Raw genomic sequence first — 12588 nt, 5'->3', positions numbered from 1 at the left:
TATCTTTAATTCCATACCTCTAAAATTTGTAGAGCGGTCTTTCATGCGCAACAGTGTCAAAAACATTCCTGAAATCCAAATATATTCAAAATTATTCTTCGCACTCAATTCCTTTGTGACACATTAGAGTATCCAATCAAATTTGTCAGACAAGTCTTCCCCTTAACAAGGCCATGCTGTGTCTGAGCTATTACTACTGCCTTGTCTAGTTGATCCTGTATTGCATCTTTAACTAGTGACTCCATTATTTTACTCGGAACAGAAGTTAAACTAACAGGTCTGTAATTATTCGTGTCACCCTTAGATCCCCCTTTGTGAATTGGGAATATATTTGCACATCTCTAATCCGTGGGGACTTCACCTGAGTTCAAGGATGCTCTCATAATTATGGCTAGGGGTTTGTTTACTTCCTTTGCCGCCTCCTCCTCATTATCACAATTATCAGGTAAAATGTTGCAAATAATCCTTTCAACCCCTGTGAAATAAGGTGAATCAGAATATACGAGGCCCAATCAAAGTGTCTTTAAAGTTTTTATTAATTAAGAAACAAGCAGTGGAGGTAATAAAACAAAAAAGCGCTAGGAAGCGTTCGCCATATTTTTGGTTAGATCCGATTTTGATCTGCACGAAACAGAATAGTGGGCAGTGTGGGTCCGTCAAGTTCAGACGTGCCTTTTTGTTCCCAGTCGCAATCGTAATGGATATAAAAGTGGAAAAAGGTTTCTGCGTTAAGAAGTTTCTGTAGGCGTGGCGTAGCCGTGTGGTCAGAGCAAGAGTGCAATAAACAAGGTGTATTATAAATGAGCGGTTTTAATTCGATTGATGAAAAAAAAAGGATTAGAGTATAATATCAGCAGTTGTTGAAAACGGTGGATGGTTTTCCAACAAGGCAATGCTCCTGCATACATTGCACTCTCCATTCAAGAAATGTTGACCCCCAAACAAAAGTTCCTGTAATAGTCTAATCTGAATGTTCCACGAGTTTATTTCTCGTCGCGAAACTGAAAATGAAGCTGAAAGAGCAAACATTTGATGACACACCAACCGTCCAACAGAATGCGACAACTGAATTCAACCTGCTCGCAGATGAATGCATCCTACAATCCTTCCAGAAGAGTCAGAAACTGTGGGATACTTGTATATTATCAAGGGAAAACAGGTTAAAGGAGATCGCTTGTAAAAATATATCGTATATACACTAATTTAATTTAGTGTAGAAGAACTCGTATGTAAGCTTTAATCTATGTACGTATCTGAAGCAGTTGTTCTCTGTTGGTTTCCTTAGACCAGGAATGCGTAGTAATTTTCTAGCGTATCTTCAACTCTGACGTACCTCGATCAGAAACACCCTTGTTACTTTGATAAGCGAACGAAAACTGTTAAATTCAGAATTCCGGTTCCTGAAAATACTGCGCCATCCACGTTTAGGGGAAAATAGCCCTTGTGGGCTTTTCTGTTCATAATAGAAACTAAGAGTAGCGCTTGAGAATTGTGACAATTCAACTTCCATAAATTTCTGAGCTTCTAATTACGAAAGAGAAAGTTGAGAGAATGAATCTGAGGAAACGAAGGAAAAAGTCTGTCCAGAGTCGACCATAATTACAGGGGACGTTTCAGCGCGATTCTGTTGAGGGTCTTGTGTGTTCGATAGAAATGAGTTCAGCCACTAATCTGTGTGATGTGGGGATGTTCGCTAATAATTTCGTTGCGAAAATTATTTTGTCTGCATCTGCTTTGTAGCCAATACGTTACCTGATTTAAGAGGACGTAGAAAAACAGCACACAAATGGAGAGAAAAAAGAGGTAGGCCAAAGAAAAAAATATTTACACTTAAAATTACAATGAGAAAATTAAGTGGTGGAGACCTTTTATTTAAAATAAAAATGAAATGGGAAAGAAATGAAAAGTGAGCGCAAAAAATAAAAAGTAAACTCAATTTAAATATTAAAAATAAATATACAAACAATAAATGAAACGGAAGAAAGAATAAAAAACAGAGTTGACACCAAAGAGCGCCATTAGTAGTACTGGGTAATGCAGTGGATGAATAGGGTCTCTAGTGGATGAATAGGGTCTCAGTGGATGAATAGGGTCTCTTCACCATCTCTACGGCTGTTTTATACGCCAACCTAAATATCACTCCCTGGAGAGTTCACACAGCATCCAGGAATATTCTTCTTCTCTCTCAGATGCTTACGGGTGTGATTGACGCCCCCAGTCTTCGAGGACTTATTTCTACTCCACGTGCTGGACGCAGTAATGACAACCCCTACCTAACGTTGCATTCTATAATGTCCAACCTATGCTGTCTGAAGAATTTCTTCCCAAACAACGCAGTCAACGTTTCCAATTCACCACCTTGTGAAATACTCCGAAAGCAAGCAGTACAGAGTGAAGAGTCTCTCAGAAGCGCACAGCTTACTTCAACTATAGAACGGGAACATCCCCTCCCCGAGGAAACTACTCGGATAAAGAAGATGGAATGGCCAACATGAAATGACTGTTGAACATCTACTTTTGCACGAGACTGTAAATAAATTCCACTTTTAATTTTGTCAATAATTCCATTTTGTAAATAATATTGTAAATATATGCACTCGTGTAAATAATTGAATTCTTACATTTTTTTGTACACCCTTCTAGCGGGTTGGCTGTGTAAAAGGGGTGAAAGCAAACATTTTCTATAATAATAAAGGAATTGAATAATAATAGTTCACACTTTCCTGCAAGAGAATAAGTCTTGAGAAAGAGTCAACAGACTTTCAGAAGGATGCTATAATTGTGTGTCATATCGGACAGGTGACAGCATGCATTAATTACACATCACCCACCGCGTCAACTGTTGGCAACTTGCTGCAAAAACGTAAGGTTGAACCTTTGGTGAAGAAATGGCCAAGTAGCTCCCAAATCCTTGCCGATGGACCTAACGAGAACTGGTAACACACACACCATCAATCTATCCATCTTTAGAAATGCTTTGCGTTGGAGATAGAAGGAACTGCAGGAAATCCTATAACCGCTTCCACAACTCTCAGTGAGTTGCATATCACGAACTATGGTAGAGCTGCAACACAGCCCTTGACCACCAAATCCAATGTACAATGTTGTCACTCTTCCAGTGTTTAGAGAAGTCAGGAGAGCTTTTCCACTCATAATTCTGTCAAGTATGAAGTGTACTGCTATAATATTATATGGGTATTTCACGATATATGGTCTCGATACATTGTACACAGTGCATGGCATGATGAATGTCCAGGCTTACCTTCTTATGCTGAAAACTGTCGCAGGTCTTGGAGGCGTCAAATTTTTCAACCCATACCACTCCTTTCAACGCCATTATGCCCTAAATCACCAAGAATAGCTTGTGGACTCGGTTTTGAACACAAAGAGGATTTCTTTAATGTCATGGCCACCACAGAGCGCCGATTTATATTAAATATCTGTAGGATGAATTTGGACATGCCTAAAATCTGTTGTTCCCTAGCTGAATGATCAAAGCCTAGAGAATAGACGTACTCTATACTCTCTAGTGATCTTGAACTACGGTCACTTTGGATGATCGTGGTTCAAGACCGCTTGACGCTAAATACGATACGTTCTTGTATCATTCTGTCTTGTAAACTGCTCTAACCTTATGTAGTCGTTCCGCATTATAAACAGATTTTATTTATTTTTTAAATTTTACTCTTCCACCCTAAGATTTTGTAGTTGTGTCTTATAGTTCTTGTCTCACTCACCAGTAACAATATTCCTCCATCACGTTCTTGCCGACATTGACAACGACATTGGAAAATGTCCACTTGACGATATGTCCCTTTATGCTTCCAGAGTTTGGAAAGTCACTTTAAGAAAGAGAAATAAAGGGTGACTGGAAGAAATTTTAGACGCGAAAAACGGGAATAGTGGCGAGACGCTATATCTGTTTTGCTAACTTAAAGCTATCACAAATAAATATATTTGTTATCTTTATTTCTATATATTCTTTATTTTTGCACATTTTGTGTATTGGTAAATAAATATATTCGTTGTCTTCATTTTTGTTGTATTTACTGAATTGTACATATTGAACAAAATGATTATACGGCCCGCGCTCGTCAATCTCCTGGTTTTCTGGCCCGTCGTGAAAAACGTTTAGTGACCCCTGCTCTACATCTAAAAAACAGGGTTCTCTATTTTCGTGTCAGCGTTACTTTCTTCCAAACAGCTGCTCACTCTGTAAAAATCACAATTCCACCTTACCATGGACTCTTATTAAGTTTTAGGAGCATTGGCGTCTATGTTGCTTCGTGTGTATAGTCTTTAAATTGCGTCTGTTCTGTGGTCGATTTTCTCTTTGCTGGAGAAAGTCTTGAGAGACCCGGAGTAAAAACCATTCTATCTTCGCCTGTGACCGACTAACTCAGCCCCGTTGTGAAAAAGACTCATAAAAATTGCTCACGTCATTGAAGGAACTGAAACCCATGTTCCGACCGGTGTGGGGAAGACTTCGATTCTTCCAAATGTACTACCCACGAGGGCCCCTAGCATGGAATGCTGATCTCCCATTGTGGACATGTCCCCAAAACCTCTCTCAGACTTCTAGATTCAATTCAAAAGACGGCCGTTAAATTAATGGATGAATCATCTCTCAGAAGGTGTCTCCACTCTCAATCCATCAGTTTCTTAGGAATGAAATACAGACTGTATTAGTTGTGTACTTTTTATATTTATGTAAATATAAGAGAACATGCGTAATTTATATTACCATATTTTAGATTTAGTATGAAATCATATTAACAGCATCATATTATTAGGCTCTAAAATTAGAAAAATATACTTAGATAGTTCTATTTGTTAATAAAGGAATACTTATGTGGGTGTGGGTGGCATTTTAAATGAATCTTAAAGGGGTAGATTTGAAATCATAATTTTAAAAAATAATTTAAAATATTCAAATCAGAAAATATATATCTCTTGAAGTTTTAGAGTATATTCAACGGACATTTTATGTATGTTATGTAATGGTGCCTAAAATTTATTTTAAATATATTCAAAATATATGAACAAATTGCTATAATTTAACTTATTTTAAATAAATTCTAAAAGATATCATTTGATTTTATATTAAATTTTGCGAAATTTAGTTAAAATTATTGAAAAGGCGAAAAATTATCCCTAATGAAGAGAAAAAATTGAGTTCTAATTTTAAAATCAGCCATCGATGCATGTATCTAAAAGAGTATGTATCAGTTAAGACCCGCGGCTCAGCTGGTACCAGAGCAGAGCACAGGTGGTGAGTTCATTGAAGTGGAGGGGATTGGGTCTATTCCCACCCCTATTTTGAATACTGATTCAAGTACGATGACTGATGAATGTGAAAATTATGCGAGTACAATAACTGATGAGTGCGATAATATTCAAGATGCGTCCTCTGTATATGCGGTCATTTCTAAAATGCGAAAAGACATCGCAAGTTTTCTTTTCGGGGAGGCTAATAAGGTGACTAAAAAAAATGGGGATATCATTATGGACAAATGGGGTAATTTGGAGACTGTAACAACTGCATTATTGATAGAAAATGAGAGATTAAAAGCCATTAATGAGGAAATTGATAAAAGAGCCCAATTGCTACAAACAGTGTTACAAACTTTATCTGTGGTCTCTGGTAAACACATTGAACAGGATGAAGGGAAGAACATACAAAAGTCAGGTGTAGATACAGATGAGTTTCTGACGGATATGTTACATACACAAGAGCCTGTGCGTACCTATGCTGATACTGTGAAGGCTACTATTGAGAAGGGTGTTTCTTCTAGTGATCTTATTAAATCATCTAATAATGTTCTAATAATTAGAGCTTCAGATAACAGTGACCTGAAAACAAGTTCTGATGTCAAAAATGTAGTTACTACAACTCTTAAAAATGATTTGAAGAATGTAAAAGTGAAATCTTTGCGACTTGTTTGCATTCGAGGAGTGGTGGTGGAAACAGCTACGAAATCTGATTTGGACTGCTTAACTTCTACGGCGGCGTTTTCCGAAGCTGGGGTGATCACTGGCGTTCCTCGTAAAGGTAATCCATCAGTCAATAATTTATGATGTCCCACGGGATCTTTCAAAGGACGATATTGTGGATATAACAAGAACTTGATAGATTACGGTTTCACATTTGAAGAAGTGAAGCAACAAACAGTTTTTCGTTTTACTACTCAGGCCAGGTCGTCATCGCTAGTTCATTGGGTTGTTAGTTTCTCGCCTAAAATTTATAAATATGTGTCCTCCCTGGACAGGTTGTTTTTGACTTGGAGTTCTCATAAGCACCGTCCTTATACGATAGTCACTAAATGTTTTCTGTGTCTTGGGTGTGGACATACTACCCAATATTGTTCGCATGAGTCCCCGTCTTGTGGACATTGTCCTCGAAGTGGGCACGTATTTAATGAGTGTCCATTTAAGGAAGAACCACCTAGTTGTATCAACTGTAAGAGACGTAGGAAGGAATATCAGCACTCGGTTAGGGACGGCACGTGTCCCGAGTACTTACGGGCATTACAGACGGCACGATTAAGGACCGCCAATGAATAATAGTTATAATAAAAGTTTTATTCCCGGAGGTGGAGCTGTTATTGGAGATAATGATGTTCTTGCTGATTCTCCTGCGTCTTTGCTTGCTGGTATTAGGATTATGCAGATTAACGGTCAGCATTCTAGAGCAGTATCGGACGAAAATCGAGTGTCTGCTGAGCAAAATGCTATTGATATCATTGCAATTCAAGAGCCTTATACTGTTAAAGTGCAACCTGGATATACTCCAAAGGTAACGGGATTTCCACTCACTGCCCGTATAATTCAACCGGTCTCTGACGACCTTAAAACATGTATTGTGGTGTTAAATAGTCAGCTCGATATCACTATAATCAATGGTTTATGCAATAGAACGGCTACTTGTATTTTGGTTACATATTTGAATTTGAATTTTTATTTAATTTCTCTGTATTGTCCTCCCTCAGAAGATTTTAATTTATCCCTGAATTATCTAGAAACAACTTTAAATTTCTTGGGTCCACAGAATGTCTTAATAACTTCTGACGTAAATGCTAAATCTCCACTCTGGTTCAGTAATGGAAGTGATCGTCGTGGTCATATGTTGGAGGAATTTATTATTAATAACAGCTTAAATGTAATAAACCTACCTCAAGAAGTAACAACCTTTTCCAGCTCTGTTGGAGAATCAAATATTGATGTGATATTAACTAATTTTAATTTTAAAGCAATTGTTCGTGATTGGGTGGTGATTACTGATTGGACAACAAGTGATCATCGGGTTCTATTTTTTGTTGTTACTGATTTTTCTAAACCTGGAGACCAATTTTTACTACAGCCAGCTTTAGTCAGATTTTCCATAAATCATATAAACTGGGAATTATTTGACTCATCCATTTTTGCAGATTTCCCTGAACAAGTCTTTTCGTCTCTTCACTCTTTTACGGCTGCTGGAATTGCTGCCTTATTACGCCAGTCATTACTTAAGGCATCGTACAAATCGTCTAGCAAGAAAAAGATTAGTTTAAAGACCTGTTCCTGGTGCACCTCACAATTGTCTTCTTTAAGGAAAAAGGTACATCAAGCCCGTCGAAAATATCAGCGTCGACGTAGGGATTGGCATTCTGATGAAGTAGCTTATTTTTACTCTCAATACATTTCACTCAAACAACGTTATGTAAAGGCTATAACCACACGTAAACGGGAAACATGGAAGGAGTTTGTTCACAGTGCTGGTAATGATAATCCTTGGGGTCTTATTAATAAGATAGCTCGTAATAAGATTCACTCTTTAGATGTATACGGCACTGTGAAAGAAGATTTCCTGGAGACTACTGATTGGATGAATACAGTTAATGTTATTCTTGACAGACTATTCCCGGTGGATGATCTAACTACTGATTCAGTTGTACATTCAAATATTCGAGTTGTAAATTCGCTTTATACCAACAATATTCAGACAGAAGAATTTACCATTGATGAGTTAACCTCTGTTGCTAAAAAGATTAATATTAAGAAATGTCCAGGGATAGACCTGGTTGAAAATACATTTATTTTGCGATTTTTCAAATTGCGTCCACAAGTACTGCTTTTACTTTTTAATAAATGTCTCCAAGAAGGTCTCTTTCCTGATATGTGGAAAATTGCGCTTTTAAAACTGATTAAAAAACCAGATAAACCAGCACTGAATCCTAGATCTTATAGGCCTATTGCACTTTTGCCAAATCTTGGGAAGTTGCTAGAGCGTCTAATGACCCTGCGTGTTACTGATCTTCTTCAGTCGAAAAATATGGTGTCCTCTAATCAATACGGGTTCTGTGTAGGGAAGTCCTGTGAAGATGCACTTGTTGAATTTGCTCGCAGCATTGAGAATTCAACATCAAAGTACACGTTAGCTACCTTTGTTGATTTCGAGGGCGCATTTGATTCTCTATGGTGGCAGAGTGCTCTCGAACGGTTACGATCAGCTGGATGCTCTCAGCAACTGTACCACCTGTTCGCAAGCTATTTCAGTAATCGTCACATTTGAGTGAAATCTAAATTTCAGGAGGCGTCTAGAGAAGTTTCAAGAGGGTGTCCCCAAGGATCTATCTTAGGGCCTCTTATAGGGAATATGGTATTACATGATTGGATTTCCCGTTGTTTCAATAGTACTAAAATCATCGCTTATGCCGACGATCTTACTATCTTAATTCATGGTTCATCTAGATCTGCTATCGAAAGTAATGCCAATGATGTCTTACAAAATTTATTTAAATGGACGGTGCATAATAAATTGACAATAAGTTTGTCTAAGACTAAACTGATGATCTTTGGATCACAATTAAACTCTCAACGACCCCCTTTAGTGAAGATTAATAATAACAGGATTCCACTTATCTCTGAAACTAAATTAGAAGAAGAAGAAGAAAAGAAGAAGAAGAAATCTTTATTGTATACAAAATGCATATGCCGTACACAATACCCTTCACGGCTAGAAGCCAGGGGTTTACAGTAAAGGTTAACACAAGGTAAAAGTCTAATATAAAGGTTACAAAGGCTAGTACACTGCAATAAACAAGGATGAGATAGGAGAAAAAATAATCTTATTACTAATTATACAAGTGTAATGAAATGAAAGCAAATGGAAAATTTACATATGAACGTAAATACACAACAGCATGTTATCATGCTAATTTATCCTCCAGGGAGCAGTCCTCTTACAGTGTTGGAGTCATCTGAGCAGGCGCAGAAAGTTGGAGCAATGTAGTGAGGGATCCATGGGAGTGATGGACAGGTCCTTGGGAGCAGGTTCTAATGCCCTGTGACATGGTCCTGAGAAGGAAGTCGCTGGAGTAAGTTCTGCCTGTATTTTTTATCCACTGCGAACTTGTAGAGGTCGCCATCCAAGGAGTATACGTACTGCAGCATTTGCACGGGTATGAAGCGATCGGATAACTTTAACCGGTTTGGGGTTGCCTGGAGGGCTGGATTGGCCCGAAGGCTTGGGACCGGGATCCTCCAACCGCAGTTGGCCCAGAAGTCGGGGTGCGAAATAATGCCAACCATCATTTTTACAGAAAAGACGAGTCTTCTCTCATGGATAATGGCAGGAAGACGTCTGATGTTTAGAGATGCTACCATCTGGGTTGTCCTTCGTGCAGGGGGAAGTCGGAATTTCCATATGGCCCACTTCAATAGCCAAAATTCGCCCGCAAAAATCCGTCTTAGATGCGTTGCGGCAGTTGAGGTCCAGACTTCTGCTCCATAAAGAATGACCGGATAGACACACGTCTTAATATACCTACACCCAACGGCCTGGTCATGAACATGCATAAGTTGTTGCTTAAGCATCCACCGGAGTCGACAGAATTTTTTTTGCAGGTGGTCTATGTGTGGTATAAAGGAGAGCTTCTCGTCAAAATTAACGCCCAGGTCGGTGTGTTGCTGCACAACAGAAATCGCGGATCCTCTTATATTGGGTTGCACCATCGTTGGGTTCCGTTTGAGCGAGAAAGTGAGCTGTTTCGACTTCTCGGGATTGATGTGAAGGCCGAAACCGGAGAGGAAGGCCTCAAGGCTCTGGATTTTATGTTCGATTACGAAATTTGTGTAGTCAGCAGTGTCTCCGGGGTTGATAACAGTGAACAGCTTTATATCATCGGCGAAGGCGATAATATCAGTTCGGCCCGTCACGAAAGGCAGAAGAACGGCTGAGAACAAAATACCAGAGAGGACTCCACCTTGTGGGACTCCAGTTGTAATATTTCTGGTGTAGCGTCGATTGGCATCGCGAACAATAACCGTCCTATTCTCAAGCATTGACTGAATGAACCAGAGCACATCTCCGCCAATGAAGTAATACTCACGTAATAGCCTTATCAACGCGTGAACGGATACGGAATCAAATGCTGCCTGGACGTCGATATAAGTAACGGTGATTTCCGAACCGTGCTCAAATGCTTCGAGGATCTTGGTAGTGGTACTGACTAGATTTGTAGCGGTGGATCTTGACCGGGTGGCATAGTGGATCTGCGGTGGCTGATGTGGCATTATTTGTGTGGTTAACGTTTTCAGAAGAGATTTCTCAAATACCTTTAGTAGGCTTGATGCAGAAGAAATAGGACGGAAGTGACTGGGCTGAGAAGCAGAGCGTATTTTTGGCAGCGGTCTTACTAGATAGACATGCCACATAGGAGGGAAGAATTTTTGATGAAGGATTTTGTTGAATAATGACAGAATGGGATCAACAATAAATGTACTCAGGCATTTCAACATAAACTGAGGAATCCCGTCTGCGCCGGATGCGGCCGTAGGTGCTAAACTGTTTATTGCATCAATCAGTTGATATTTGGTAAGTTGAACTGAATTTAAGAGGTCGGTTGAAATCGGATTGATTGGTAATTCCATTGGTGTGATGGATTCTGGCTGAGCCGCAAACCTAGTTATGTGGTCGAGCCAACTGCTCAGATTGAGTGAGTGAATGGCGTCCTCTGATTTGCTTCTATGGAAGGGCTTCCCTTTATTTATGGTAGCCTCTAGGTGAAGTTTTATTGCCTCCCTCTTATTCCTAATGAAAAGAGCCCTGGCTCGGGAGAATGCAGTTCTGTCCGAGGGTGAGCCGGAGTTTTTCCACCGCTTGTGCATGTCCTGTTTGACGTGGAAGCTTTCAGAGACTTTTCGACTCCACCAGGCCCTTGAATGCTCTGTAATGGTTAGCTTCTTTGTTGCAGCATAGAGAGAGACAGTCGCTATCCATCTTGTCATTAGGTCAATTCCGAATTCAGGGTCGCATTCCTCAAGGACATCCCATGGAATTGCCTGGGCTGCATAAACACACCTTTCAGGATCAAGGTATTTGGGCGCTGTAATAGTTTTGGCTGTGACTTTCCTCCTGCCAGAAGTGATGGGTATTTCTGTTTGCACAGAGAGAATGATGGGGTTATGATCGGACTGTAGGTTGCTTGTCGGGTTTTGATTAGCCACACAATTTGCTGACGCGAACGCGAGGTCCAATGTGCTTTCACCCCTCGTGGGTGGTGTGCTCACCTGTTTACTTGGGATTTACAATCGACTCAAAGCTTAATTTTGTCTCTCATTTAAATAATGTAACAACAAAGATCAGAAGATTCGGTGCTAGTAAGAATGGGTTAGTCGTTGAGAAAGTCAGAGTTCTTTTTTTTGGCTTTTACACTGGCTTTTCTGCTTCCATTATGCTGTATTTTGGTTTGTCAATGTTAAACTTCAGTTTCCACGTCTCAGGCCATCTGCCCAACTTTTCTAAATTCTGTTGCAGGGGTACTGGCATTACTGTCATTAATTGTCCTCACAAACTTCGTATCTTCTGCAAACGTGGACATTAATCCTGATATATCGATTACCACTCTCTGTCTTCTTCCCCTCAACGATCCCTTTATCCATTGCAGCAACTTGCCGTTAATGCCAAACTACTCCAGTCTGTATAGCAGTTTTCCATGTGCAACATTATCAAGAGCTTTCCTGAAATCCAAGTACATGATTTCAAACTTATGTTTTTGCATTCAGTTGCTTTGTGGCCACATCATAGTATCCAATCAAATTGGTCAGCACAGACTTTCCCTTAACAAACCCATGCTGTGTCTGAACTACAACTTGTCTTGATGATCCTTCAAAAATATAACTTTACAGATCCCATCCACTTCAGATGCCTTTCTTATGTTTAACTTGAAAAATGTGTCCTCCACTTTGCTCTCAGTTATTACAAAATCATTTAGCTCCGTGTTAGAGTTTGAAAAGCTTCGGGCCTCCACATCTCTAAAGAATTCCTCATGTGTGAATTAAAATGCCACATACTCGTTCAGTTTGTAAGCTAGCTGAGCATTATCGTCAACAGCAAAACGAGAGATAATCAAGAAGACAATTGTGATTCATCCCCTTCCTTCCAGAATTTATTAAAGTAAAGACGTCTTTGCCTGTTTTCTTTGCCAAAAATTTATTCTGCTTTCACTAGCCTACCCTCCTTTGTGACTTGTTTAAAGAGTAGCTTATATCTGGCATAGGCTTCTGTATCTCCTGACAATTTATATGCATCCCATTAATTTTTCTCTT

Source organism: Mastigoproctus giganteus, chromosome 3, assembly GCF_048544385.1.
Source record: "Mastigoproctus giganteus isolate SK-2022 chromosome 3, ASM4854438v1, whole genome shotgun sequence".
Taxonomy (NCBI): domain Eukaryota; kingdom Metazoa; phylum Arthropoda; class Arachnida; order Uropygi; family Thelyphonidae; genus Mastigoproctus; species Mastigoproctus giganteus.
This window is presented reverse-complemented; position numbering follows the sequence as displayed.